The 27,170-nt window shown below is 39.8% G+C and overlaps 2 long non-coding RNA genes across 2 annotated transcripts in view; both read right to left on the reverse strand.

The window, feature by feature from the left end:
- Positions 1 to 5,501: 5,501 nt before the first annotated feature.
- On the reverse strand, positions 5,502 to 11,096 carry LOC133626372 (uncharacterized). Its single transcript, XR_009819472.1, has 3 exons — positions 11,013 to 11,096; positions 9,443 to 9,557; positions 5,502 to 5,579 (listed from the first exon to the last, which is right to left on the reverse strand). It is a non-coding gene; the product is annotated as an uncharacterized LOC133626372 (long non-coding RNA).
- A 1,608-nt stretch (positions 11,097 to 12,704) lies between these two features.
- LOC133626373 (uncharacterized) overlaps positions 12,705 to 27,170 on the reverse strand; it is a 30,002-nt gene continuing 15,536 nt past the window's right edge. Inside the window, exons 2-3 of the long non-coding RNA XR_009819473.1 lie at positions 19,970 to 20,115; positions 12,705 to 12,781 (exon numbers count right to left, since the gene is read on the reverse strand). This is a non-coding gene — a long non-coding RNA (uncharacterized LOC133626373). The remainder of the gene's footprint in view (positions 12,782 to 19,969; positions 20,116 to 27,170) is intronic.

Genomic DNA, 27,170 nt, shown 5'->3' on the forward strand with positions numbered 1-27,170 from the left:
GAATACTGGGATGTTAGTAATTTGTCAGGTTTTCTTTTAATTAAAACTGTGAATATAGTTCATGCTCTGTTTGATTCAGTGTCAACATTTTGGATGGGGGCTAAAACTGATTTCCTCTTAAATCTGTTACATTTCTCAGGACAACTGATGAAGTGTGCCTTAACATTAAGCTTTTGAACCCCTGAGGTTTGCTTGTTTCAAGCTCAGTAAATCAACAGATATTAGAGTAATAGACCTGATAAGACTCAAGATTTCTAACACTCGTCTAAAAGCTCTCTTTACCAAAACTGCATTCATTTTTCCTCACAGACAACCTGTTTTAATTCATTGCATCATTACCAAATTGGTCCACTGTAAAATGAATTAAGATTATGCTAGTTAGTAGTTTCCTTCCACATATTTTTCTCAACACAACCCATGAAACATTTAAAATGTTTGAAACTTGTAATTTTTTTAACACCACAAAAATCTATCTGATCTTTCTCTAAACCTTTCTTTTTTATGACATTATTTTTATTTTCAATTTTCCTCTGGGAGTATACAGGAACTTGCATGACTTAAGAATATGTCTCCCAAAGTAGTAGTGGCTGTTAACCAGGGAAGGATCTCAGTGACACTTTTGCCGGGACAAGCACGACTGGTTTTGACCTTCTCTCATGTTTGTTAGTCCCTCAAAATATAATCACCTTAAGAAAAGTCTTAATTCTAAAGAATTGATATAGATATTAAAGTCAGTGTTCACCAAAAAGCATCTACTTGGTTATGACTTACACACCACAGGATGCTCAGGAGATCTGTTCCCATTCCTGCTTACTCTGCAGTGCGCAGGCACATGATACCCATGCTTGTTACCGAGCTGACCTCAAAATCTGCCTGACCCATACAAAATACAAGTGGATTTACACTGGAAATGTTCAGGTTTTTTCCCCTCCAAAGTTTATCTATTAGATGGTTTGTTAGAGGAGTGATTATCATTGATTTCTGACAGTCAGGCTGTTTGTCAGGTAATTTTAGGCAGTAAGCGCTGTGGAATTTTGCTGAGGAACACTGGGGTAAGTTAGGAGCTCCAGCCCTCACATCTAACTCAAGAGGTTAATTCCATTCCAGTAACATGTGAGAAAGGAGCTTCAAATGGGGCTTGGCCCAGGGAGGAAAGGGAAAAGCTCATTTCAGCAGCCACTGTACATTGGAGTGCAAATGAGTACATTTGCTGCAATGGCTGAGGAAGAGCACTGTGCAGTGAAGGAAGATGCAGCGATGGGACCAGATTGGCTGCTCTCTTTGTGTCTGCTGAAGCAAAGGCCAGTGTGTTTCTACTGTATAAATGTGTAAATCTGTGTGTAAACTTGTGAACAAACTTGTTTTCCTGAAAAGAAAACAAACACAGACTATGATATGTGCCAGGTATTATAGACTGCAACCTCATTCTCTCATGTCAGGCTCATCTTCTGCTCCCTCACCACTGCAAAGCTGCATTAAGTCAATCAGAGTGGAAATAACCACTAAGTTTCTTAAAAACACTCATAGCTTACCATATTTAGCTCCAAGCTTTAGTTCCCTCTAACTTGTCTATTTTGCTAAATACTCATGGCACTCTATAAAATTAAAACATCAATGAACAAAACAGATGCATGTGAAATTTTCCCCAGGGATTAAGAATGGAGAGGAAGCACATCTGGTACAGGAGGATCATGTTGCTAAGTATACTCAACTTCCCCACTGATAGGTGAGTACAGAAATAATCTAATTTCTCTGTAATGTACCTGAATGCTTCTTGGATCAAAGCCTGGGGGATGCAAAAGGAAAGACTGAAAAGTGAGAAGGTCCATTCAAAAAAAGATGATAACTTTCAAGCGTGTATTGTAATCACCATGGTAGTGAGGAAGAGCTTGTACTTGATTCCCTGGGAATTACCTCAAGACAAACATGGTGAGAATTACTTTGGAGAGTATGTGACAGAAAGCACACCATGAGAAAGAGGAGCAGATGCGTTTTTAGAGTTCAGTATTCTTCATGCCTCTAATTTCACACGCCCTTTACACAGTATTCTACTAATTTTTCTACACTGATAATCTATAGAAACTAATTACACAAAGTTTCTTGAAACTCCTTCTATAAAATGCATAATGCCTGATATCTGAGTCACAAGCACAGTTAATGTAATCTAACACATATTGCGGGAACCTACTGCACACAGATATTACCAATTAACACATGATTTTAACAATCAACATTCATGCAATTAATAGAACACTTCATATTCCTTCTAATTTTGAGCTCTGCATGAGCATATGTTATCATGACGGAATGTGGGATCATTTATTTATACTGGAAAGCAAGGCTCCACATAGAAAGAGATGCTTGAAACTTAGCCTGAAAGTGAAAAGGGCTCAGTTTCGCATTGAGAAAAGAATACTTTCAGTCTGATTGATAAAAGTTGGGCTACTTCCTTACCTTCTTGTTGATCCTTGCTGTTAGTGGACTTCTGGAGAGAAAATTGGGCCCTGATTACAGTTGGGGAACACAACCATCAATTAATCAACCAGGTAAACACTTTTCTCTAGAACTGAAAACTGCAACAAAATCAAGACACATTAGAAAAAAAAGAAATAAATAACCACAGCGTCTTGCTTAGCTGTTTTTGGTTTGTTTTGTGGGTTGTTGTGGTTTTTTTTACATTCAGAAATAACAGTAGCTGAGCACCTTGTTTGCCTCAACATGTTTATTGTTAAACTCCACTGTGAACAGGGAAGAATTATTATACTTACAGGACAGTTAAGGAGCTAAGTTATAGAGAGAGGTTAAGCCCAGATCCTCACAGCATTTAGTCATCTGTTTACATTGAATTCCATAGGATTTAGGCTTTTAATACCTTTAGGATCCAGTTCTGTCTATTTTCCTTGCATCAAAGGTATCAGGGGGCTGAGTGTCTGTTTCCCAGAATCCCAGAAGTTGTCAGCCTACCTTGCTTGTCTCTCTTCTCGCTCTTTGGTGTTAACATAAGTAAAAAGCAATAAAAACTTCTTTTAATTACTAAAGTCATAGATGTGTTACTAGCTCATTAAGGAGACGAGATGCTTACTAAGAAGGTGGGGTTTTTGCACATAGACTGCAAGGAATCGCACTGCACTGCTGCAGTAGCTGGAGCTGCTACATTCCCCGTCTATCACTGAGAAGAATAACGTCAAAACACAGGGGTTGTGTAAGCCGTCATTCCAGAACATCCTCACATCTTCAGCTGCCTTGTTACAGAGAAGTTCCACACGTTTCCTATGACTGAAGGCATTTCAGCAGCCCTTCACAGCCCAGCATATCCTCCAGCAACTCCTTCTGTGAGCTGGAATACAAAGGTGTGCTGTGCCAGCACCCTGCAATGCTAACCTTCCCTTTGATTTAGGAAGCTACCTAGTCTAATCCTGCTCTCAACAGCTTCTGGAGAATGCAACAAGAGTTGCATTCATCAGTGAATCCACTTCCAAAGTGGCAGTAGAGGTGATACAAGATGGGGCATCTCATGGCAGGAGCAACCGCTTTCCTTCAAGCTGTGTGGTGGCTGTCCCCTCCTCACCTTTCCAATGGGTTACCAGCAGTGTTAGCCTCCCTTGGGCTTTAGCTTCAGAAACTGCTCTAAGTCCCTGCATCAAGAAGCTGTTGATGCAGGGAATTGTCCTCCAGTAGCAGGGACCAAGGCAGCAACAAGAGCTGCAGATGCAGACTCTAAATCATTGTGTCTTTCCCTCTTTCAGGCCAAGCTCCTGAGAGAATTTGGTTTACCACACATCTGACGTGTATTTATGTGTTGCAGGACAGGAGTAAAGTAGCAATTCTCTGGGTATAGCTGTATTTCTAAAAAAATGTCAGAGGAGTATTTATGGTCCCCCTTCTTCCACTGCCTCAGCCCTCAAGGGAGCCTTCACAGAGGCGTCACCTTTCAGACTGCTGCTGTTTCTAGCAAGAAGAGATTATCGTAATCTATAGGTGGCTAAAGAAACAAGAGATTTCACCTGTGACTGCACCTCTGATAATCACCTGAAGGGCTCTTCAACCAAATCTTGGGCTTTCCAAAAGTCAATGTCTGTGTCATTTGTACAGTTTGAGGCAGATAGAAGTCAGTGCAGATTTCCATGATGAGCAGGGGAGATGTATAACTATAGACAAATGAGAGGAGAAAAGAAAGGTCTCAAATTCAGTTTGCCTGAGGTAACTTCAGCCAAGGTAATAGAGCGGCACTAGTGTCACTGACAGGGAGGTAAACTAAGTGTAATGATTTTTCACACTGACTAAATTCATTAGCAATGGCCAAAAAAAAAAGAAATGAGAATAAAGATCAAGAGATGCTTTCTTCTGCTGATATCAATAGTTAATATGTATTTTTCTTATTCACTATTTTTACTGAAGGCTTTACTGCACAAAGGATCCAGGGGGAACAGAAAATCATGTAATTGTGCAGGTTGGGGAATTCTCTAAAAATACGTAACCATAGCACCCCTGTCATTACCAATCAAGTAATCTTGATAAAAAGTAAAGTAATTAGCCCTTGAGAAGAGCATAAAGCTAATTAAAAATGACAACTTAGTCATCTCAACAAACAACAGCACAGAACAAGTCAGTAGTTCTAACTATAGCACAACGCCATAACCTGACCTACCAACATGGCTTCCCTTCAAGCCCCTTAAAAGAAACCACAGTTCAAAAGAGTGAAACTTTGATAAACTTCTTCCTTTTACAATTTAGATTTACTTTATCTACCAGTCAATATTTCTGTTTGCTGTGTTTCACTGTCTTTTACTTAGACTTTGCCAGTTTACAGGTGATTTTTATAAATGAGATTATGGAAACTCCTGTGATCTCCTAAAATGAGACCATAAAACATCAAGTATCAATACAGGCATTGTCAAAAAGATCTACAAGTTGCAAATAATTAGTCTCATATCAAAGTTTCTTGTTCAAAATTCATAAATAACCATTAGAATCCAAAAAGAAACTACTGATCTCCCTTTATACAGTAATTTAGGATTCTGTCCTCCCATAGATGTTAATGGCAAGGTTTTAGTTAATTTCTATGAGAAGAAGGGTGACCATTTCTTCCTCTCTTGCCATCAAAAAATCTTTGAAGAGGACACCTTTTCAGAAAGCTATCACAGTTACCAACACCTGTCTTCGCAGGCATATTTACTCAGGTTGTAGGGACTGAAGAAAACAAATTACTACCTTTTCAGATAACAGGATTCTTATATTTACTAACATAAATACACTTATGTGTTTTACCTTTATATATATTAGTTACAGCTAGTAGTCCATGCTGCTACATTCCTTAAAGCTGAGAGCTCATTTGCTTTAAGAATTAGTGTCCTAATCTATGTGCACACATCTTAGTCTGTATGAGGCTTTGATGCAACTCCTGAACTCATACTCACAGGCTTAGATTTCAAAAAGGAAGAAGTACTGTCATGGGCCAAGCCCAAACATTGATATCTTCAACAGATCTCGATGAATGATGCTGATACTTAGCCATGCTACCTCACACTTCTTCAGCCACACAGAGAAAATATGGCTTTGATCCTCTGAATCAGGATTGGCTGGAACAGGAAAAGAGGTAGAAGAGGTTATGATCAGGTTTTGCCCAGCCCATGCTAAGCTTTGATTATAGTTTTGGTTCCTTCTTGCTAGGAAAGAACAGAATAATGATTTAGAGAAGCCCTTAGGCTGCTGAAACAATCCATAGGAAGCAACCTGCAAAACAGAAAGATTGCAACTCAATGCAAGAAGTGAAAACTTAAGCTCCTTTGACCTACAGTATATATGAATATATGAGTTGGTAAAACAGTTACAGATGTGTATCTAGACCAAATAAAAAGACCTTGTAGCCGTGGAGAAAATATGTATCTGCTTGTACTGCATTGCTGCCACTCTTACTAAAGCTTGAAGCAGAAATAAAATATTTGCTTATATTTTGAACAAATGTTGGATGAAACAAAATTGTGAGCAACTGTGAACTAGATAAAGACCTTGATCCTGCTCTGTAATGCTTGGTAAGACACGGTTCCCGAAGGCCAGTCTGGCTTAGGAAAGTCAGTCTCCCTAAGCTTTCTCTGTAGTCGTGGAGAGAGGGATCATCCATCTCCAGTTATTGTAAATAGGCATCATTCCACTCAAATTCATGGAAGATGACCAATACGTACAGGCTGAGCATCTTAGGATGTGACCCCAAATCTACACATCTGCACTTCTTAATAATTCTTCATATGCCAAATGTAATGACATTGGACAAACTTTCTGGGCTTTGATTTGCAAGCTTTGCACTTAAAATCTTTTCAGTTTCAAACAGTCAAACTGGCTGAATTTGTTATAATAAATTTGATACAATTCTGGGCGATTCCAGAGTGATTTTTTGATTCTTTAAAGCATTTAGACAATTCATTTGTAAAGTTTTGGTTTTGTTTTAAAACAAGCTTCCTCTAGAAGAGTTTTTAAAGGCCTTTGAGGAAACATAATCTCTTTTCTTAAGCCTACTGGGCAAGCAGGTGGCTTGGTCTCAGCTTCTTATTCTTTGGTGTTATGTAGGACATCAGGGAAAATTAGAGAAGTGTTGCCTTTCTCTTCCTTCTTTGCTTTCTCTAAGCAAAAGTTACTTTTTTTACAGGGATGAGATAGTAATCCACACCACCTGCAAAGAGAAAGCATCTACTTGATGTTTGGACGTGACATTTCTGTACGTTAGAAAGGTGGAAATGAAAATGATATCTTTGCCTAAGAAATGACAGAAGAGAAAAACCTCCACTTGCTCTTGTACCTCTCATCAGACCTACAGGCTCTTAATTCCAAGTTTAACCTGGACAAAGACATGGAAAACATACACTGTAAGGAACAAGACTGCATTGGCAGTCAAGTGGATTCAATGACCTAATAGTTCTTTTTCCATCTCTTGATTTCTTTGATACTATTTATAAAAAGGAAACAAAAAATGATGGTTCGCTCCAAACAAATTGGTACCATAAACCAACAGCAAACATCAAAATTGGCAAATGCCCCTTTAATGCTTGCATGGCTCATGGAGCCAGGGAGAAGGCTAATAATGTACCCCTCTGAAGGTCCTGGGCTATGTTTATTTCTCGTATTTATTTAAAAGAAAAATCAAAATACTTTTAAGCAAGTCGTCTGGTTCCAAATTTAGGAACAATTGAACAAAGAGGAATCTGCTAATTCCAGATGGAGTGCATATAGTCCCTTGGCACTTATTACTTACCAAATGTTTCAGAAAGCAAACACATGACCTAAAAGATTTTGTGATTGTGGGGTCCTCAAAAAGCTCCTAACAAGTCATATATTTCTAACCATATTTACTTTACCCACACACAAAACCCCACTTCGTTTTCCTTTCTGGGGTTTTTTTTAAGCAGACAATGCTTCTTTTAAAGACTATTTATGTACAATTCAGCTATCCCATAAGGCCAGGGGCTCTAAAGGTGTCTCTTTGAAAAGCTTCAGCTGTGGAACATCTGCTCCCTGTGCAAGGGCCACCTTCCGCGGCACCACGGCTGGCGCAGGTATTTTGCTAGAGTGGGATCTTCTCGTCCAGTGATTGCAGGAAATGGGCACCCACAGATGGTTTCTAATCTCAAAGCTGCAACATACTTTTCTGTTGGAGTTTTTTATGTATTTTTTTTTTTAAAGAAGCCCTTTTGCACATGCCTGTCATCCACCAACAGCATCCTGCACGCAGATGCCAAGCCACCCTCAAAACACACCTCTAGGCAAATCATAAGATCTTAGGATGGTAGGGGTTGAAAGGGACCTTTAGAGATCATCTAGTCCAACTCTAGACTTGACTCCCATTAAATTAATGTACTATTTCTTGTATGCATTTCATACTCATTACTGAAGTGTTTTCTAATATTTTCATCGGAAAACGAGTCTGATTAATACAAGAAGGAATTGTTAGTGAGTATTATATTTCATTATTATAAGCATTCCCTCCTCAGATTAATTAGTTTAGGAGTAAGTAAAGTAGAAAACCTTAATTTTCCTGGAATCATAGAATCACATAATGGTAGGGGTTGGAAGGGACCTTTAGAGATCATCTAGTCCAACCCCCCTGCAGAAGCAGGTTCACCTAGATCAAGTCGCATAGGAACGTGTCCAGGTGGGTCTTGAAGCCCTCCAAGGAAGGAGCCTCCACAACCCCTCTGGGCAGCCTGTGCCAGGGCTCCCTCACCTCACAGTGAAATAGTTTTTTCTTATATTTAAATGGAACTTTTTGTGTTCCAGCTTCATCCCATCACCCCTTGTCCTGTTGCTAGCTACAACAAAAAAAAGGGATGCCCCAACCTCCTGACACCCACCCTTTAGATACTTGTAAATATTAATAAGATCCCCTCTCAGTCTCCTCTTCTCCAGACTAAACAGCCCCAGTTCCCACAGCCTTTCCTCATATGAAAGATGTTCCAGTCCCTTCAGCATCTTGGTGGCCCTGCACTGGTCTCTCTCCAGAAATTCTCTATCTCTCTTAAGCTGGGGAGCCCAGAACTGGACACAAGACTCCGGATGAGGCTTCATCAGGGCAGAGTAGAGAGAGAGCACAACCTCCCTTGACTGCCCACACTGTTCTTGATGCATCCCAGGATGCCATTGGCCTTCTTGGCCACAAGGACACATTGCTGGCTCATGGTTAGTTTATTATCAACCAGCACTCCTAAGTCTCTCTCTGCAGAGCTGCTCTCCAGCAGGTCAATCCCCAGGTTTTTTTTGAGGCAGTTTGATCAAAGTAATTCATTTTTCAGCAGTTCTCCAACCCCCAGAGCACAGCACCTTACAGAAGCAGCAGTGACAGGCAGTACCTTTCATGTCTTTCCCAAGCTGCCATAGCTGTAGACGTGGAGCTTGAACCATATGGGAGTGAGTGTTGCTGCTTTTAGATACTTCCACTAAACCCTCACAATGTGAGAAGGTGAAAAGGTTTCACTCCTATTCCACTGCATAAACAGAACTATCTTGATGACAATCTTTGTAACACAGGCTACAAAAAACCTCCAGATTTTTGCTGTTGGTTCTCTTCTGCCACTGGGACAAACCCAGTCCTGTGAATAGAGCAGTATCAAAAAGAGCAGGCTACAGAGAAATATTTGATAAACATCAGGCTTAATTATCAATTGTGACTTTTTTAGTTAAATATTAATTTCAATATCCTAATAACATACTTTTTTTCTTAAGAAGCAAACCCATTATACTGCTCTCAAAGGGGAAAAAAGCCCTAAACAAAGCAAAAATATATTAAGACAGTGAGTTGTGACTGAAAGAGACCAAAACCAGAAAGAATTTTCCAAGGCAGTGTAAACAGCTAGGTGTCATTCAGTCTTGAGTTTCACATAAGTGGTATCTCTTCCCTTTTGGCTTTTTAATCTTTTTTCTCCTCCAACTCTGTCCCTTATTTTGAAAGCCTTACCTTCAATTCTGCTGTAATCCTTTCCTTTGGACTTCTATGGGTGTCATTTCTTCGTAGCCACAGATACAGACCAGAAAGAAACGGAGGGCAAGTGTTGTTATTTCAATTCAGGTGCCTGCAAAGTGAAATTTATCTGCTGACAAAGACGTACATGCACTCTCCTTGTTCAGGAACTCTCCTCTAACTATGTGCAATTGATAGTCCCTGAAGTTTTACTACTGCTGGCATTTCTCTGCAAATCCTTAAGCTGCCCCAACAAACTCAACCCAAAGCGTTATTTTACATTTTTTAACTGAAATGCCTTTTGTTTTTATTTTAATGAATCCCCTAACTCCAAGTTTAATTAAACTCATGTTTTTTAATTAATTACCAACAAATGCAAATAAGGCAAACTACACAAATATGTATTCACTGTTCACTGGTAGATATGTGGGGCTTTTTTTAATCCTGAAGTGTCAGGATTTTAAAATCTTAAAGTCTTGAGGGTTACAACCCAAAAATTGTTTTCACTTGGGGTTTTATGAGAATATCTTACTAGTGGATGACAGGGAGCTTAGTTGCTTAAAGGAACAGGATGTAAACTGCAGGTTCTTTAGCTTTAACCAAGCTATTCTTGCTAAACAATAGTAAAACTCTGCAGAATTTGGCCTCTGCATACACTCTTTGAAGAGGAAAGTAGAATGAAATCATTTTTCTGTCACAGTCATTAAATGTTGACAAATAGAGATATGGACTCATTAAGTGCTCTCTTTGGTTATTTAAGTTCAGCTACGATAGCAGTTCTAAAAGGAAGAAATAAAAGTTCAAGCAACAAACTCCAAAGCTCTGAAACCCAGGAAACTCAAATTTAAGGCACGTAATACAATTGTGCTTAAAATTTAGAAACGGTCTCCTGGCAAGTAGTGACTGCTGCCAGTGCCTGAGGATAATATACAGTTGAATTATCTTCTTTGTTGTATAGGTATTACTATTTTCAATATAAAATTGCTCAAAATCTCATGAAATATTGCTCTGAAGAGTTATTCAGAAAAGTCTTAGCTTCTCTGACTACTTTTACAACTGAAAGCACTGTAAAAGCAGCCCGTCCTTAATACGAGGGATTATTTAAATTGTTCGAGCAAGGAGGCAGGAATATTTGTTTCTGTTCTCTTCCTGGGGCTGACACAGCTGAATTTGGCTATGTCCACACATCTCGTTCAGCTCCATCTCCCAGTCCCAGAATGACTTGAATCCACACACAGAGATCTCAAGCTTGCTTAAAGCCTAAACCCACTGCTTGAGCTCCTGGATCCCAGCCCAGCGTGTCCTGACCCTCTGCACTGTGGACATGCAGCCAGTATTGGAGTGCTCAGCAAGACACTCTCCTGCACTCTGTATTTTCCCCTCAAGTCAGCAGGTAAGAGCTGTTTTTCCTACATGGCAAAGGACTTTATGTGCAGCTGAACTACACACCTATGGGAAACATATTGTGCAAGTGGTGCCAAGCCTTCACATTTCCACTTGGTTTTATAGTTATTTCAAATTAAATCTGGAGCTATAGATACATTTATATACACCTCTATGTACTTACAGATGTCTCTCACTTCTCCCTCCCTTGAAATACCAGGCAGATTTCTCCACCATTTACCATGGGCTGGAAGGAATAGGTTAAAGGGCTGATGCTAAGAGAATCTGTTCCTCCATAAAGGTGTTTATTGCCCTGGAAGATGAAAGATGTGAATGCACAAGTTTGTAGTACTTGTTACCCTATCAAGTGGGGAAATAAATAACTGAGATGAGAATTCAATAGCTCAGAGACCTGTCTATGTATATAACTTTTGGGCTACTGGGAGTTTTTCCAGCTCTGAGTCCCTCCATTTCCTCAGAAGAAAAATAGGAGAAAGTCACCCTTAACGATCTTATGCAAAGCATTTAGTAATGTTTAGCTTATCTAACAGACATTTTTTTGAGGAGGCTGGCTAAAAGATGTCATATGTGTGAAGCTATTTGTTGTGTTTAAAGATATTTGTGCTCCCATCCTTGGGAAAATTCTTCACGTTCCCTGTCTTGCTGCACTTAGAAATGATCCTGTCTTGATTGTGTTCCAGTTACCCAGCGTCAAATATAATCAGGAATAGGAAAGATAAAGCACCAGAGTGTTGTGTGGAAGGCTGCAATTCCAGCAACACCTCCTTCCCTGGCTTGTCGAGACTAAATATATGGAAAATAAAAATTAAATTAAAAAAAATAGCAGAGCATTGTTCATTCGTCTCCTGAGCAGCTCCTGCAGCACAACAGTCCGAAGGCAGCCACGTAAAGTTTTATAATCAGCATTTCATAGCTTGAGAAAGTCCTTAAAATATCCCACGTCCTCCAACCAAGTCCTTAAAAGATGAGGAAATAAAGATATTCCTGCCTTGGCTTTTTCACAGCTTCCAATCACCCATACCTCAATGAGAGGCACGAAGGACACCCACACATTGCACGGGGCACCCTGAGGTGCAAGAGTACATAGGATCCCACCCGCCAAAATGAGCTTCGGCGAGAAGGGGGTTTCCTTCCTCAAGAAATACTGCAAACAGAAGATTCCCATGTTTGAAAGGTCAGAGGGAAAAAAATATAATGCACTCATGAAGAGACAACCTCATTAATCCTGTTGTTCTTGGCCCAGTCAATAGAAGAAACATAAATGCTGTCAACACTGAGCTGCTAGATAAAGCATAAAAAGTGGGAATGAAATGTTTTACTGCAAGGACTGTTCTTATGGTTTGAGAACATTTCTGGAAATAACCTGAGCTGAGAAAATGTTCCCTAGGAGGAATACATGCTGTGGGAAACTGTGTGGAAGATAAAGTTTGGTCAGTGACCTTCTCACTATCCTCTAATCACGCAGCACACACTGCTCCAAAGAGAAGAAAGAAAAAGGGATACTGTGCAGCCAGAGACACTTTACCTTCCCTGCATTACATGAACTGAAGTGGAAAACACAGGAGTGTCATAAATCTCTATTTCACGCTTTCAGATACTGTAGTGAAATAATAATCTACAGTAACTCACAGGAAAAAAAAAGAGGAAAAAAAAAAAGCAGTGACTTTTGGTTTAGGGCACTTCAGGAGCACAAAACACAATACACCTTCAGCAAGCATAAAAACAAATTACGGGAAGTTGCTATAAGGGGAATATGCCTTTTCGTCTGGGCAACATTAGAAACGGTGAAAAGATCATCAGACATCATGACAGAGAGGAGGAAAATGCAAGGCTACCTTTCCAGGGCAGGCAGTTCCCAGGGATGACACATAGCAGAAGAGCTCAGTTTAAAATCTTGCACGTTAATGCATCAGCAGCGTTCGGATCCTGTATCTGCACAGACAGAGTGAGTAAATATTAGCATATGTGGTGACTCCTGGGAAGATTAGGGAGTCATCAAATATGGATGTCCACAGTGCTCTGCATGCAGTGAGGGTATTTGAAAACTCCCACCTTGAGATATTTGTGGGGAATATCACTTTTTCCCTTCCTTTGTAGTTTCATATTCCTTTAAAAACACCAATACTGTAATTACTGCCTCTAGAAGGTGGTTATTTGAGGACTGGTGTTACATGTACAGAAATGTCAAAGCTTTTTCAGTTTCTGTAGCACGACTCTCAGGGATGCAGTGTGATCTTCCTGAAATGGCATTATTGGGGTAATGCCACAGCACAGAACTTGGGTAAATATTTTCCTTGTACTCATTGGCTACTGGTTGTTGACAAATCCACTAGCTAGAGTGGTAATTCAGGGTAATAGTGTCATTACTGGGGGATAAACAATGCAGCTGCAGCGCACGTCCATAGTGCTTGCAAAATAGAGAGCTGGGGGTGAATTGGTTTGTTTATCCCACATCTTTCAAATATTTCACGACTCATCATTGACATAGTTGCAAAAGTGATTGGTGAGCTAATTCAGACAAAATACAGGCTTAACCTGAGCTGCTGAAATTGGAGCAAGCCCTCTTTTTGAAGAGACCTCGGAAATCAAGGGAATGAACTGGACAGAAGGAGATTCCTTTCTGTCTTCTTCACTTGCTGCTTTCAAATCGGACATGAAACAGAAAGGGCGTAATAAACTATTCTCTTATTTTTCTTCCATCCATCTGGAAACAAGAACTACCAGAAGTCTGACAAGAAAGCCTGATCTCCAGCCAGATTTCTAGAAATGTTAATAAGAGTTCCTTATTCAAAAAGCACCTTTGAAACTTCTGAACTACCAGGAAGAGAACCTCAGATGTCTCATCATCTACCACAATTATTCCTGGAAAAAGACCAAGAAGTGCCCTACAGAATTCTCCTGCAACAAAACCTACACATATAAAAATACAGATATGTATCACACGTACACATGATAATGCTGGTGACTACAGATGAGATTAGGAATAAAACCTTTTGGAAAACCTTTAAGAGATGGACAGTGAGGAACAGCAACATAAGAAATTTCCTCTCGTGGGTTTTGCTTGAAGGGAATTTATGGAGGAAGAGTATTGCCTTTGTTTAGGTGTCAGCTCAGAGCTCTCCAGGTGCACACAAGAAGCATCTCAGAGGCTCCCTGATGATGGGGGAGCATCTCCAGCACTTCAGTCAGTCACATTTCAGCTGCAAAATGAGTGCAGGACCTGAGGAGGCTTTGGAGGGTGGCATGTTGTAATAGCCACCAGCACCAGCTGTAAGAGTCACCAACAGAACGTCCCTGCTCCATTTTGTGCAGTGCAGCTTAATGGTGCTATCGACATCTTCTGTGATATACATCCTGTGATCAGTGCAATTACTGCATGTCATCACCACTGTAAATTTACCCAGCCTGAAACCATTTTAAACTTAAACTGCATGCTTAAGAACTACTATCCACCTCCTCTTTGTAAATTAGCTATATGATTTATCTGTGGGAACCATTTCAAAAAGTATACATTCAGAAACACATATACCACATGATGTCTTTTCCATATGGCATCTCATAATTATTTTGCTGTGTGTGAACATGATGAAAACAGTTTCATAATTCTCTAAGGGTTAGGGTAAATTATTTCAATTAGACATATTTCAGAGCAAACATTACCTTAGGGTTTATTAATAATAGTACCTGAGAAGGAACAGCTGCCTTTTAAGCAGTGAGAGCTGTCAGCTTCTCACTGCCCCCCCTGTAGCACCCCTTTTGTGACTCTAAAAAAATGGCAGATTTTCTCATGCTTTACCTAAACAGAGAACTTGGCAGCAGAGACCTGGTTGTAATCCTCAGCAAGGGAGCTGGTGGGTGGATTTTTTTCTCTATAAACTCTTGTATAAACCACACCAGTCTCCTGGTATTTATTTTGTGTAATGTTGGAAATCGTATACAGATCCAACAGGCCATGTAAAGGAGTTTTGTAACTTCCTGAATCTCTTTCAGGCAAAATCTACAGTCCCAGGTCATCAGGACATTATCACCATTTTTTAAGGGCAAGGTTCCTTGACCATTTGTAATAGTATAGCTTCCAAAAGACAGAATGCAAATCTAAATTAGATCAGCTGAGTATTAGGAAGTACTATTACAATTATTAAAAGGAAAATTGGAAATTAGCTCCACTGTCAAAGTGTATGGACTGTTTTGCAAGCACAGGGCTTATAAAAACCACACTTTGCAGATTTATGTGCTGTGTTCCTCACCTAGTTTTGTTTGTATGAATATTGTCATATAGCACACACTGATTTTGAACTACCAAATCTGTGATGATACCTCTCTTCACAATGTAGCCCATCTGATTTGATGCACCACATCACTCTACAAGTGCATCTATCTCTTTGCAAGGAATGCTTTATTTCTTTTCTTTAACACCTAGGTTAATGCAAACCCCTAAAATGTTGACATGGAAGTGTGCTGGTCAGTGAACAGCCATGGAAAATCCCTGCCTCTCCTCACCTTACACAACTTGCAGAGGTGAGTGAACTGACCCTGAATACACAGACACTAAAGCTGAGTTGAAAAAAGGGACAGTTATGTCTGCTGTCTAATAAATAATGCAGGTACAATCACAGGGAGGAACAGTGTGACTGTACTTGTTACAACCTGTGGGCTGGAAGAACATTATTGTGGAGCTGCAGCTCTCAGTCTGAGAGTGGGAGGTGAGGGCATCAGCCCCCCACCAATCCTGTTTATGCCGACCTCATGCATGGAGGAGGGCTGAAGGAAGAAATAACAAAATTAACAAAGACTGCTAGAGTTATTCTCACTTAAGAGTTTTAAAATGAGTATGCTGAGAAATCAACTCTCACCTTGACTGCCAGTCTGTGAATCCAGTAATCTCAGTGTGTCTGTGAAGAGTGGGCTTCCAAGTCATTTAGCCTCTCACTGTCATCATGATACACATGTACCAGCCCATGTTTGCTTGAAAGGAAATACCAAGATGTCCAAAGTGCTTTAGTTATCTCTTGGCCAAACGTGACCATTTGACTACATCATCATCATCACATTTCTACCTTTTCATCTAAGCTCCAAAGAGAAAAAATAAGATTGGTGAAAGGCTTTCAAGTTGTAAAATCATTCCCTTTTCTTCAGGTCCTACTATTTTTCCCAGGCTCAAGTTTTGGAAGCTTTGTAACTTTTACTTATTTCCAAAGGCTTCTTGCCTGTGTCTTTGTACAAGAACACTCACATTTTGCCTTAAAATTGCCACATAAAAGACAGGATAAACCCTTTACTTCTCTGTCCTCTACACTTAATTTATATAGAGCTATTTGGTTGTGGCTTCTCTCGGAAGGTACTTAGCCTGTTCCCAGTCCCACAAACACCTTCAGCACCAGGTGCCCCATACTCAAAGGTCTTGGGGCAGATTTTCTTTCTCACTTGCATGTCCTGCTCCAGTGTGCAGAAACCCATGAGCAGTGAAAAAATGAGAACCTTCAGTCTGATACTTCTTTAATAAATTGAATAAACTAGATTTTCTCTGAAGTTTGGACTTTGAAACTGCTATCTCATTTTGGGAAGGCTATATTCTCAATCATGGAAGCTTCTAATCTCATTCTCTGTGTTATCCAAGGAGAGGACTGACCTCTGACATTTGGTTTTCTCTTTTCTTAATCCCATTATTTATTCTTTTTCTCTATAACCAGACAACCTTTGTTATAGTACATTTGGTTTTATATATTCAAAATCTCATGCTTTTCTGAGTTCAACTCTCCTGAAAAAGTGAAGCTTACGTGTTGGCCCTGTCTGCCAGACCTTTTCTTCCTTAACTATTTGAAAACTCCTTGGATTATTTCAATCTAATTCAATAGAGAGGTAGAAGCCCTGAAGATAATTAAATTCTTGGAAGTTCTACAAACACTGGTAGCTGGAGACAGGTAAGGGACTGAAAGCAGTGCCTCTGACATGAGAAAAGCTGCAACGTAAGGCTCTGCAGTACCGTTTCTACTGGCTTGGATTTGACCAAGAGACACGTGTGTGAGTCTGTAGTACTCCCAGTCTCTCCTGCATGGAGCAGCTCGGGAAACCAAGTCACGATCAGTAGGCTTTATGGGGAAAGTGACTGGAGGTAGTGCAAGAAGCTGAAGACGTTCGGGTCTGGCGGGAGAGCAGTGAAATGAAGGATCCAAATCCATAGAAAATGAAGCTTCAGTAATTCTGCATCTCACAGTACAATGTTGAATCTGCTGTCCTAGTTTTTGCAAGTGCTTATTCTCAAATCCTTGTTTCACCCAATTTCTACAAATGAAGGTAAAACTGACATGACTGCCTGGTACCCAGAGAAGAGAACTCAAACCAAATTTGACATCTGTGCACAAAATCTTATTATTTGCCTGTAGCTTTTGAACCTGAAAGCTAGAAACAGCAATCCAGCTTAGACCAGTATTTTTTTCTCCAGTAATTCTGCCATAGGGCAGAGCTCAAGCTGCTCTCATACCTGTTCACAAAAGCATCGCATGAGTGACTCGGGTATATACTTGTGCTCAGCAATTACACAATATCCTCTGTTGGCAGTGCCACTAGGCTGGGGGTCAGGAGACAGATTTCCATCTGTTAGACAAAGGTTGTGGGGCCATAGAAAGTTTCTTTTTTTTTCTTTTTTCCCCTTCTGTCCTTTTTTTCTCTCCCACACTTTGCCTTTTTTTATTAGTTTGAGCTAAAAGTCCTTGGGCGGAAAGGCCTTTTTTTTTTTCACCAGATGTTTGCATGAGCCTAACACATTGGGAGCTCTTTCTTACTTGGTCCAGATGGCCCATTGCAAAGTAGATAATAACAAGACTCTAGCAAATACTGATGTTCTTATATCTATATGACAGCATCACCTTTGAAAGGGGAATACTTGTCTGTATATGTTATAAGAATACATTTTTGCTTGTAAATTTAGCTGTAACAGCCTCACTGATATACAATCATAAGATGTTAAAAGAATCTCTGTCAGAATTAATGGACAGTCTGACAGGGATCAAACTTGTTTTCTGCAAAGAGATTAATAATCTTAAGGCATATGAGATTTTACCATGCCTGCCTTGTTTCTGTTGCACTTTCTTATGCTGTGCTGGATGCTGTATCCAGTCTGCTAAAACCCTATCTCTTCCCTTGCTCAAAGAGAAGGGCTGGACTTCTCCTGAATGTTGTCTACCACCCACGAGTCTGGCTCAAGACCCATCTATAAATTTCATTTGCCTTTTGAAGAGAAGAAATTTTCCTTGACGAAGGTGATTATCAGGTATTAAAGGCTAATCTTATAATAAATTTGTGAATTAGTAAGCTTATTTCTTAACTAGTCAAGAGCAAATCCCTCCTGCTCATACCTTGTTATGCTAGCATTTCGTGTTATCATATCACTGGTATTTAATCGTTTGTCAGTGGATAAGGAATTCTCAGGCAGAGATATTCACTCATTGAAATGAGCTGGGATTCCTGGGTTACTCACCAGAATGTGTTTTTCAGATACCTATTTTTTTCCCCTATTTAATCCCAAAGGGCTTTTATTTTGTGTCAGTTTGTACAATAAAGTTCTCTTTTATGAGACTGACTCCGCTCGTATGTTGTTAGTGCACTTAATTAAACTCAGAAACACTTAATTCTTTCTAGGGCCCTAATTCTGCTCTGAAACACAAACATCACTGTGTGCCCTTGATGAGATAAAGTCAGTGTAACTTGACACAAATTTCAAAGACAACCCTAATGTTTCTTTCTGTGTTGTACAAAAGAGAAAAGAGGGAAAGGATTGAATACCGGCTTTTGAATTGCCCCTATTTTGAAGGTAAGGACAATCTGACACGCTTGGAACCGCCTGTAATACCCCCATAGTCTGGATGCACGTCTTGGTTCAGGTCCATCTGTACCCAAAAGCAGGAATAAATTATGCATGTGAGGGGCTGCAGCAGCTTTTGCATTAAATATTGATCTGCTGGTCCTCTGCCACTCTGCAAGACCATACATCTCCAGATCCACCTGCCTGCACCATGGTGACAGCAGCTCCCCAACGAGGGGCTTTAATGTTGCACACAAAGCTCAACTTCCAAAATAGGTGGATCTAGAGCAATTTAATGTTGAGTAATTTATTCCACACCCTTGCTAGCATAACAAGTGTTCCTGAGCCTCTGTGGATATGTATTCAAGAGGGAGCTGTCTTTCTACATTTGATTTTACATTTCCTTCAGCTGTTTCAGAAATCCACGAGCAAAATCCAGCACCCAGGGAGATCCAAAAGGACTGTGAATTCATAAACAATAAATGGTTTACAATCACACGTACCTTAATGTTTTCATCTCTGACAAGCTGATTTGGATAACTGCTTTTGGGTAGAATGCAGACTTTGTGCAATACAGTTTGCTCACCTATACTGCATATTTCACTTGACCACTTCTGAGCACTTCAAAGGCTGAATGCAGGAAGAGATCCTCACCTACATTCTCCCATCACTGGTGTGGTAAGCAGAGATACCTCTCAATGAGATGAAGCACATGCAGCACCCTTTTCAAAGGAGCTTCTAGTGAATGTCATCCAAGAAGACTAACTAAAAACTAATTCTACTGCAGCACTTCTTGATCTCAGCCTCCTGCATCAGGGGTCACAGCTTGCAAATGCCTTATGCCTTAGGAGACAGATCACAACAAAACAAGCCCTCCTTCCCATGCCTTTCCCTCAAGTCCCCACAACATCAAATGGTCATTTTTTTGATCTAGAGGAAATTCTGGAGCCACATGACACTCCCATCAACTACTGGATTGTACCTATATTGCAAAGACAATAGAACTGCTGCCCCAAGAGGTGAAAACTCCCACGAGTTCAAGGCTTGACTGTCCCATTTGCCCTCTAATATAGCCCAAGTTATGGGCACTAAAGAGATACCTTTTCTTTTCATAGAGGTTGTAATGGCTGTTTAGAGATCATCTGCTAGAGATCATCTAGTCCAACTTCCCTGCAGGAGCAGGTCGACCTATATCAGGTCACATAGGAACATGCCCAGGTGGGCCTTGAAGACCTCCAAGGAAGGAGACTCCACAAGCCCTCTGGGCAGCCTGATCTCTTTTCTGAGATCCCCTTCTCAATCTACAGCAGTTCTCCTACCTCCAGAAGCAGGTCCTCGAGGTACATCAGAAGACTGCACGCAGATGCCTTCTCCAGCCCACTTGCTTGTCTAATCCACTTGTCACAGTGCTGGTAAAGGTGCTGACATTTGTTTGAGACATCAGAACTGTAAGGCTGATTCAGACCTGTGAAGTATACAAATAACTAGGAGTGTTAAGTAATTTCTCTTACAAGAAATAACTGTAAGCAATTTTCCCAGAATTCCACCGTTGCATCCAGATTTCTAAGTTGCAGTAAGTCACTAAAAACATCCCCAACTGTTTTACTTATTAAACACTTTAGACTTATTCAAAAAAGTACCTGAGTAGCCTCACCACGTAAGAAAGGTTAGCAGGCTGTTATGGTAAGGGTCAAGGTCTAACAATCCACTTCATCTAAACATTTCAAGGACAAGTCACACACTGAAGTTTCTCCACACATGAAAACACAGAATCTTGCTGGAAATCAGTTAGTAAGGGTTTAACTTGGTGTGCCAACAGGCTTGATATTTCATCCAACCAGACTGAAAACTCTTACAAGCTCAGCCTTTACTACTATACTTTATTTCTTTCTAAACCCAACACCACCAAGAAAACACAAGGTTGGAGACGACAATGCAATTAGAATCATAGAATGGTAGGGGTTGGAAGGGACCTTTAGAAATCATCTAGTCCAACCCCCCTGTAGAAGCAAGTTCACCTAGATCAGGTCACATAGGAACATATCCAGGCACAATTAAAATGTATGAGAATCATCCCTTTTTCTCATTTTACAAAAGAAGACTTGGTTTTGGTTTTTGGGAGGAGATTCAGCTCAGCTGACATTTCAGCACAACCAGTACATCCTTTCCTATCTGCTGCACTGAGCTGAGTTCAAAATAGCTGAATAGAAATAACTAGCAGGCCAGTTGTGAATCTGACATTCAGAATTAAGCAGATGGTAAGCACAAAAATACAGTCTGGGTTAAATACTGACCACATTTGCCAGAAGCACAGACATAGAAACCCTAGCCACATCCAGATCATAGGCAGAGCACATACAGATCTACCAAAACAGTAAGAGCAGAACTCGGTATGAATTATTCCATGTTAATAGTACATGGACATCTGACAGTATTTTTCTTTTATGCACTTTTAATTTCCCCTCAAGAAGATGGAATTTCACTCTGTACTGGACCCTTTGGCCAAGAGCTTTTTCCCAAGTGGATGCAATCCCCTTTCTGATCTGAGTGCCTAACACCAGTCTCCTACCATTTCATCCAGATACTCTACCCCCGCTGCGCTGGCGGGTAGGAGGTGATATTTAAAGCCATGCCAATTGAACACAACAGGGGACAGGCAGAGCAGAAGCAACAGAAGGAGGATTTTGCAAGAGCTTGCTAGGTCACATTAAATTCCTTTTCTGGCCACATCTAATGTCCAGCCCGTATGCCTGAAGATCTTGCTGTAAGCCTCTGTTATTTATTTGGAAATTTGCTGTGGTTTAACTCTGTATTTTGGAGCTATTCTTTAATTGATAGAGTGCACTTCATCTTTCATAAACAATAATCAAAGGTGTCAATGCCTCCAAGGACGGGAAGGCAGATGATCAATGCTAGTGGATGACCTGGTCTCCACAGGAATGTTATTCATACATCACAATTTTACTGTAGGAGAGAAAGTAAGTGCAGAAGAGATATATTTATTAGGTTAAGAGACTCAGATCATTGGCTAAGAATCAGTAGAAGTCTCCTAGACAAACTTCTTTTTTTTTTTTCTGGCAAAAGTAAACATTTATTCTTGCAGTGGGAAAAAAACAGTCTCACAAAACCTCACTATTTTTATAAAAAATAAAATACATTTAGTTCTTCCAGAGAGGAGATAAAAAGCTGTCAGAAAAATAATCGTGTAAATTACAGTGAGATACTTTCTTTACCTAATGTTTCCTTTTCCTTCTTTCCCAACATTTATGTGGCATGCTCAGAAGTTTTATTTTTGGTAAGAAATGTCAAGGAAACACTTTACAGTAAGTGGCTGCTCACTATTAACTCTTTTGTTATTAAATGTGGGAATGTTAATTACCATTAATCGTTTTGGCTCTAACGCAGATTTCCCACAATACAATCTTAACACACATGTACAGACCCTATAATCTAATCAAGCAATTTTCTCCTACCTACTTGGAAAAGAGAAGAAAGAGCAAGATTATTATTGTTATTTTTTTATTTCAGAAGAGAAGGAAGTGAAGAGAAACTGGCAATGAGACTTATATAAGAGCAGAGAAAAAGAACATCTATTTCTATAGCCAGGGTAGGTGCTATTCAATCAGTAACCACACTTTATTAAAAACAAAGTATCTTTATAAAAGGTAAAGAAATTCAGCAAGAAAGGTGAATGTATGCAGCTCTAAGTCATCAAGCAAAAGCACTGCTCTGCAAAAGCAGTGTTGATATAATAAAACTTGGGGTTTCCTCGGGAAAAGAAACAAAGTAACGTCTAAAATAACAGTGATCAGCACAGTGCTTCCTCGTGTAACTCTGATACAGCCCAAACTTCCACTGCGGTCACTGAAAGTTCACATTTAGCAACATCACCATGACAGAAGTTTAGTGAGATAAAGAAAACATACCAAGTTGGAAATGCTGGTTGTTGTGGACAAGGCAGTCACTGGACCGTGAGCTGCAAACTCTGCTGTTTTACACAGGACACAAACTGTCTCGCTGATCTCTTTTTAAACACGCCATCACCAGGTTTACTAAGCTTCATATTTGGCAGGTGCATTCGTTAAACCCCCGCAGATAATTTTGCAGAATAAGGTTGTCATTACTCCTCAGATGCCCTAATTTGAATAAACATGATGAATGAATATACTGTATTTCTCAGAACAAACAAGCTGCAAGCTCCATCTTAAGCACGGAGCTACAGTGTGACTGATTAAGTATGTATGCTGCTTGCCAAATCTCTGCAGATCAACATGGGACTTAAATCTCACTTTCACTTTTACACTTATAATCATTTCTCAGAATGAAGTTGCCATAATGAACAGTTAAAAACGTTTATTTCAAATATTGATTTACAACTGGAGGCCTTACATTAACATGTGTCTTAGTCACTTTGGGCCTTTACATCCAATCTAGGTTTGTGCAGGCTGAGGAGTAAAACTGTGTGTGTACCCTGCATTCACTGGTACATGGCTCACACAGTGCACTTGGAAACCCAAAATCATTCATCCAAAATCCAGCAGCAAAACAATGCAGCCAAATTCCAATAACTCTATCTGTTCCTCCTCCTTTGTGATAGATTTCATTTCTTTAATCCATCCCTACAAAACTTTAACACACAGGTTTTAATCTCCCCACACTCATACCTTTTCCCATGCCTCCCCCCTCAGATAGCACCCACTGTTCCTGTCTCTGATCTCCAGCTCCTCTTCAGCCTCTGAATTACTCAAGAAATCTCCTTTTCTTCTCTAGATTTCTGATGTCCTTCCACTTTTCTTTCAAATCATTCCAGAAACATGCTTTTCTAACTTAAAATTTAATCTTTTAAGAAAAGATCTTCAAACATTAGGCTGGGTTTTTTCCCCCAGAAAATCACGTAACACATCACAGCTTGGTCAATTCTTAAAGTATGTTCTATTTCCCATCCTAAACCTGTTACATTTGCAGAATGCAAACTGCTTCTTTCAGCAGGCAGCTCAAAAGTATTTAGAAGTAAACTGCAGCACAGGCAGCTGCTGAGATGCTGCAGAGGTTCTAGACCATCTATATGCAATGGTGCATGGATGGATTCCATTCACACACTTTCCTTAATGAAATTCTTTAAGGGGTAGAAAAGAAATAATGAGACATGAGGTCACTGCAGGTCACACTAATTTCTTGCTGATGGAAATATTTCAGTAGTTCCCATACACGCACAGGAACTCTATGGAGAACATCAGCTTAGATGCAGTATGCAATCATTTTGATCTGCCAAAAGTATTGCTGGAAGAACCTGTCTTCCCATCTGCTCGGTAGATAAACTGCACCAAGGTCCCTCTGGTAATGTGCTGGAGCATGGATCTGAAAAGGCAGCAATATAGAAACATCCCTTTTCATTCCCCTCCATCCACCAGCAGAACTGAGGGTAACCTACTTTCTCTCAAAGAGTCTCTATGTTTCAAATGAGCACAACCCTACCAGCAACTCTCCAGCATAATGTCACAGAATACACAGAGCTAACCTCACATACATTAGTTGATAACATTTTAACACCAAACTGCTTTTTCTACCCATCAGCCCACGTTTCTTCCTCCTCCCAGGATGTCACAGAGTTATTGACATTGACAGAACCAGGTTAAAAGAGACTAAAGGAACACTAAAAATTCCTGCCCCTAGCATAAGTGATTCAAGAATTGGTTTTATCCTTTCTTCCTTTCTTGTTTTTATTTTCCAGTTGCAAAAGCTAGTAAGCTGTGGACAACAACAGGTTGCAATGCAAGTTATGGCAAATCACACTGCAAATGACCATAGCTTTTTTTTGCACCTTGACCGGATTTCAGCCTGGAACCCTTTCAAAATGACTTTGCAAAGAGGTAAATGCTTGCTAAGTGGCTTTCTTCAGCTGCACAGAAAGCAGTGTTGTTAGAGCTGAGATTACAGAACACACCTGTGTGATGGGACAAAAAAAGGAACTCTGATTTTGAAAAAAAATGAAGTTTTCTCAATTTTTCCCCAAAGTACTGAGAGCTACTTCAAACTTATCTGGAAAAAAAACTCCAAGAGACTGTCACAGATTCAAATGTGATTCAGCTGCTTATGGTTACATTCTGGGGGGGGGGGCAAGCAAAACCAAAATCAAACCATAGATAAAATTCAAACGTTTTCAGCTTCTACTACAAAAGAGATAAAATGCTTATGACTTAGAGAACCTGTCACAAGCTATAAGGATAAATACCACAGTTTTATATCTTTGGGAATAACTTGAAATGTGCAGAACAGCCTTTGGTTTTAATCTTATTTTTTTCCCTTAATAATTGACCTGTATAAGCAAACAAATCCTTGGTATGTTTTAGTGGCATAACTTCAATTTCTCTTACGTCTGCTGAAGAGTTATCACTGAAGTCTCCAATCAACCATCGTAGAAGACTGAGGACTGGAGTGATACAGAAAAGGATAAAAAAGAGAGAAAAACCTCAAGAAATGAACAACCTGGAGGAGATTTCAATCCATTAGCAGCATTGAGCTTGCCAGTTCTTTACTGCAGCATTTGACAAGGCTCTGAGCCAGAGATTAAGGCACGTCTCCTGAGGAAGGAAAAGAACAGGAGCTTCCACACTTCATTAAGGATATGTTTTATTTGCAAACTGCCAACCCACAGAGTGGCACTGACTTTTGGGTCATGCAAAAGGTTGCAGTTGTGCACTTGAACCATGCCAAGCTGAGCTGGATAATATCCTTATAAAAGCAAATCAAAGGGAAAAAAAAAGATAAGAAAAACAGGGAAATCCATGATTGCAAACCACCTAAAATAGGACTAGAAATGTAGCTTGTGCTCCAGTCAGGTTTGTCCTCTTGAAAAATCATACTAAAGCAGGACAAGTGCCCAAAACAACAGGGAGCGGTTAGCTACAAAATGCACATTCATATTGTCTTTTTCATAATTTAGACATACATTCTCAGATTTATTTCACATTGATTGCTTTAAAAATGTTAATATCCCTATAGAGTCGAGCTTTATCATTACTTAATCCTTTGCCAAAGACTGCACTAACATTCCACGACTGTATACATTTTTTACGAAGATATTATTGCTTTTTTCCTGGCTTGTTTTTCAAATCCAAATAGGGATACATAGCTAATATAGTTTAAAGTATAAATCATAAATCACTTATCATAAAGGGCCAATTCTTGGAGTCTTGATTTGGTATTTGCACTGGCAATTTCCCAATCATTTTCAAATGGAGTTGTAGCTGAGCAAAGATATGGATGCCAGTAAGAGTAAATTATCTCCATTCCAGGAAAAAAGAGCTGTAACGATAATGTTCTGTGTTAGGTCCCAGATCTTCTTTACACTAACATCAATAGGATAGTTTGAAACAAAGGGTGTTCAATGGTTAAAGGCAAGAAAAAAAAGTACCCATATGATCACTACTGGGAAACTTACCCAAGAGCAGGTAAATTATGCTGCTGCAATATATACAACCTATTTTCTCATTTCAAATATGCACTAATAGTGATCACCAACAGAACCCTGAGTTGCTCTGCCTTTGCTGGTACCCAGCTGATACAGTCACAACCACCATTACAGCTCTTGCTGTGGGCGGAATGCAGTAAGGGATACTGGTAGAGGTGAAGGTGCAATTTCTCCCAGATCTAAGCTGATAGCTAGATATTATCTCCAATATCTAAAGACAAGCTATTACTATTCCTTTTTCAAACTTCAGCTGAACTAAAACCATTTATGGTCAGAAAATGTTCCTGCTGTGTCTTCTGTTTTTATTCATTACCTATTAAAATACAAATCTGATGCATAAAGAATTTTTGAAGTACCACAAGCTCAATCACCTCTTCAGAATTTCTCACCTTTTTACTTTTCTTTTAGATACATACAGATCTCCCAGTATTCAGTTTTATTTCACATGTCCATGCATGGGTGTACTGACCGTGTTTGAGCAGTACTTTTCCCCCAATGAACTTCCTGATCTTCCTCATTTTACAGCCTTTAATGAGACTTTCTAATAGGGTTGGTACTTTCTGTATAACCCAAAAAGGCACCATGTCATGACAATGGTAATAGACTGCAAAGGTAGCACTGCAGCTCAGATTAGGCAAAAGCTTTGGTAAAAGTCTTTGATGAGATCAATGGAAGATCTGCTTTGCTCCATTCCCAAGAATGGCTTTGCCTGTTTTCTCTGTTGCAGTCATTCAGAGAAAGAAAGGTCAATAGCTGTAAAGATGATGATCTCTTTTGTCTTCTCCAGTCAGGATAATCAAACTTCTGACCTTTGAAGGAACAGTCAAACTGTTTGTAAAGCTGAGATGAAAGCCTGATTGTGGTTTAAGATTCATGAATAAAATCATCTGCCACAACTCAGCTTTCATAGAGAGGAGAAGTATAGCATCTCCTCTTAGGAGAGGAGAGAATGAATTGAGAGAGAATGAACCATTAGGAAAAACATAAAAAACTTATAAGAGAGAACTTTTGAACAGTCAGCCAGCTTTGCTTTGCTCCTATAAATTTCC

This window comes from Colius striatus, chromosome 11 (assembly GCF_028858725.1).
Source record: "Colius striatus isolate bColStr4 chromosome 11, bColStr4.1.hap1, whole genome shotgun sequence".
In the NCBI taxonomy this organism is placed as follows: domain Eukaryota; kingdom Metazoa; phylum Chordata; class Aves; order Coliiformes; family Coliidae; genus Colius; species Colius striatus.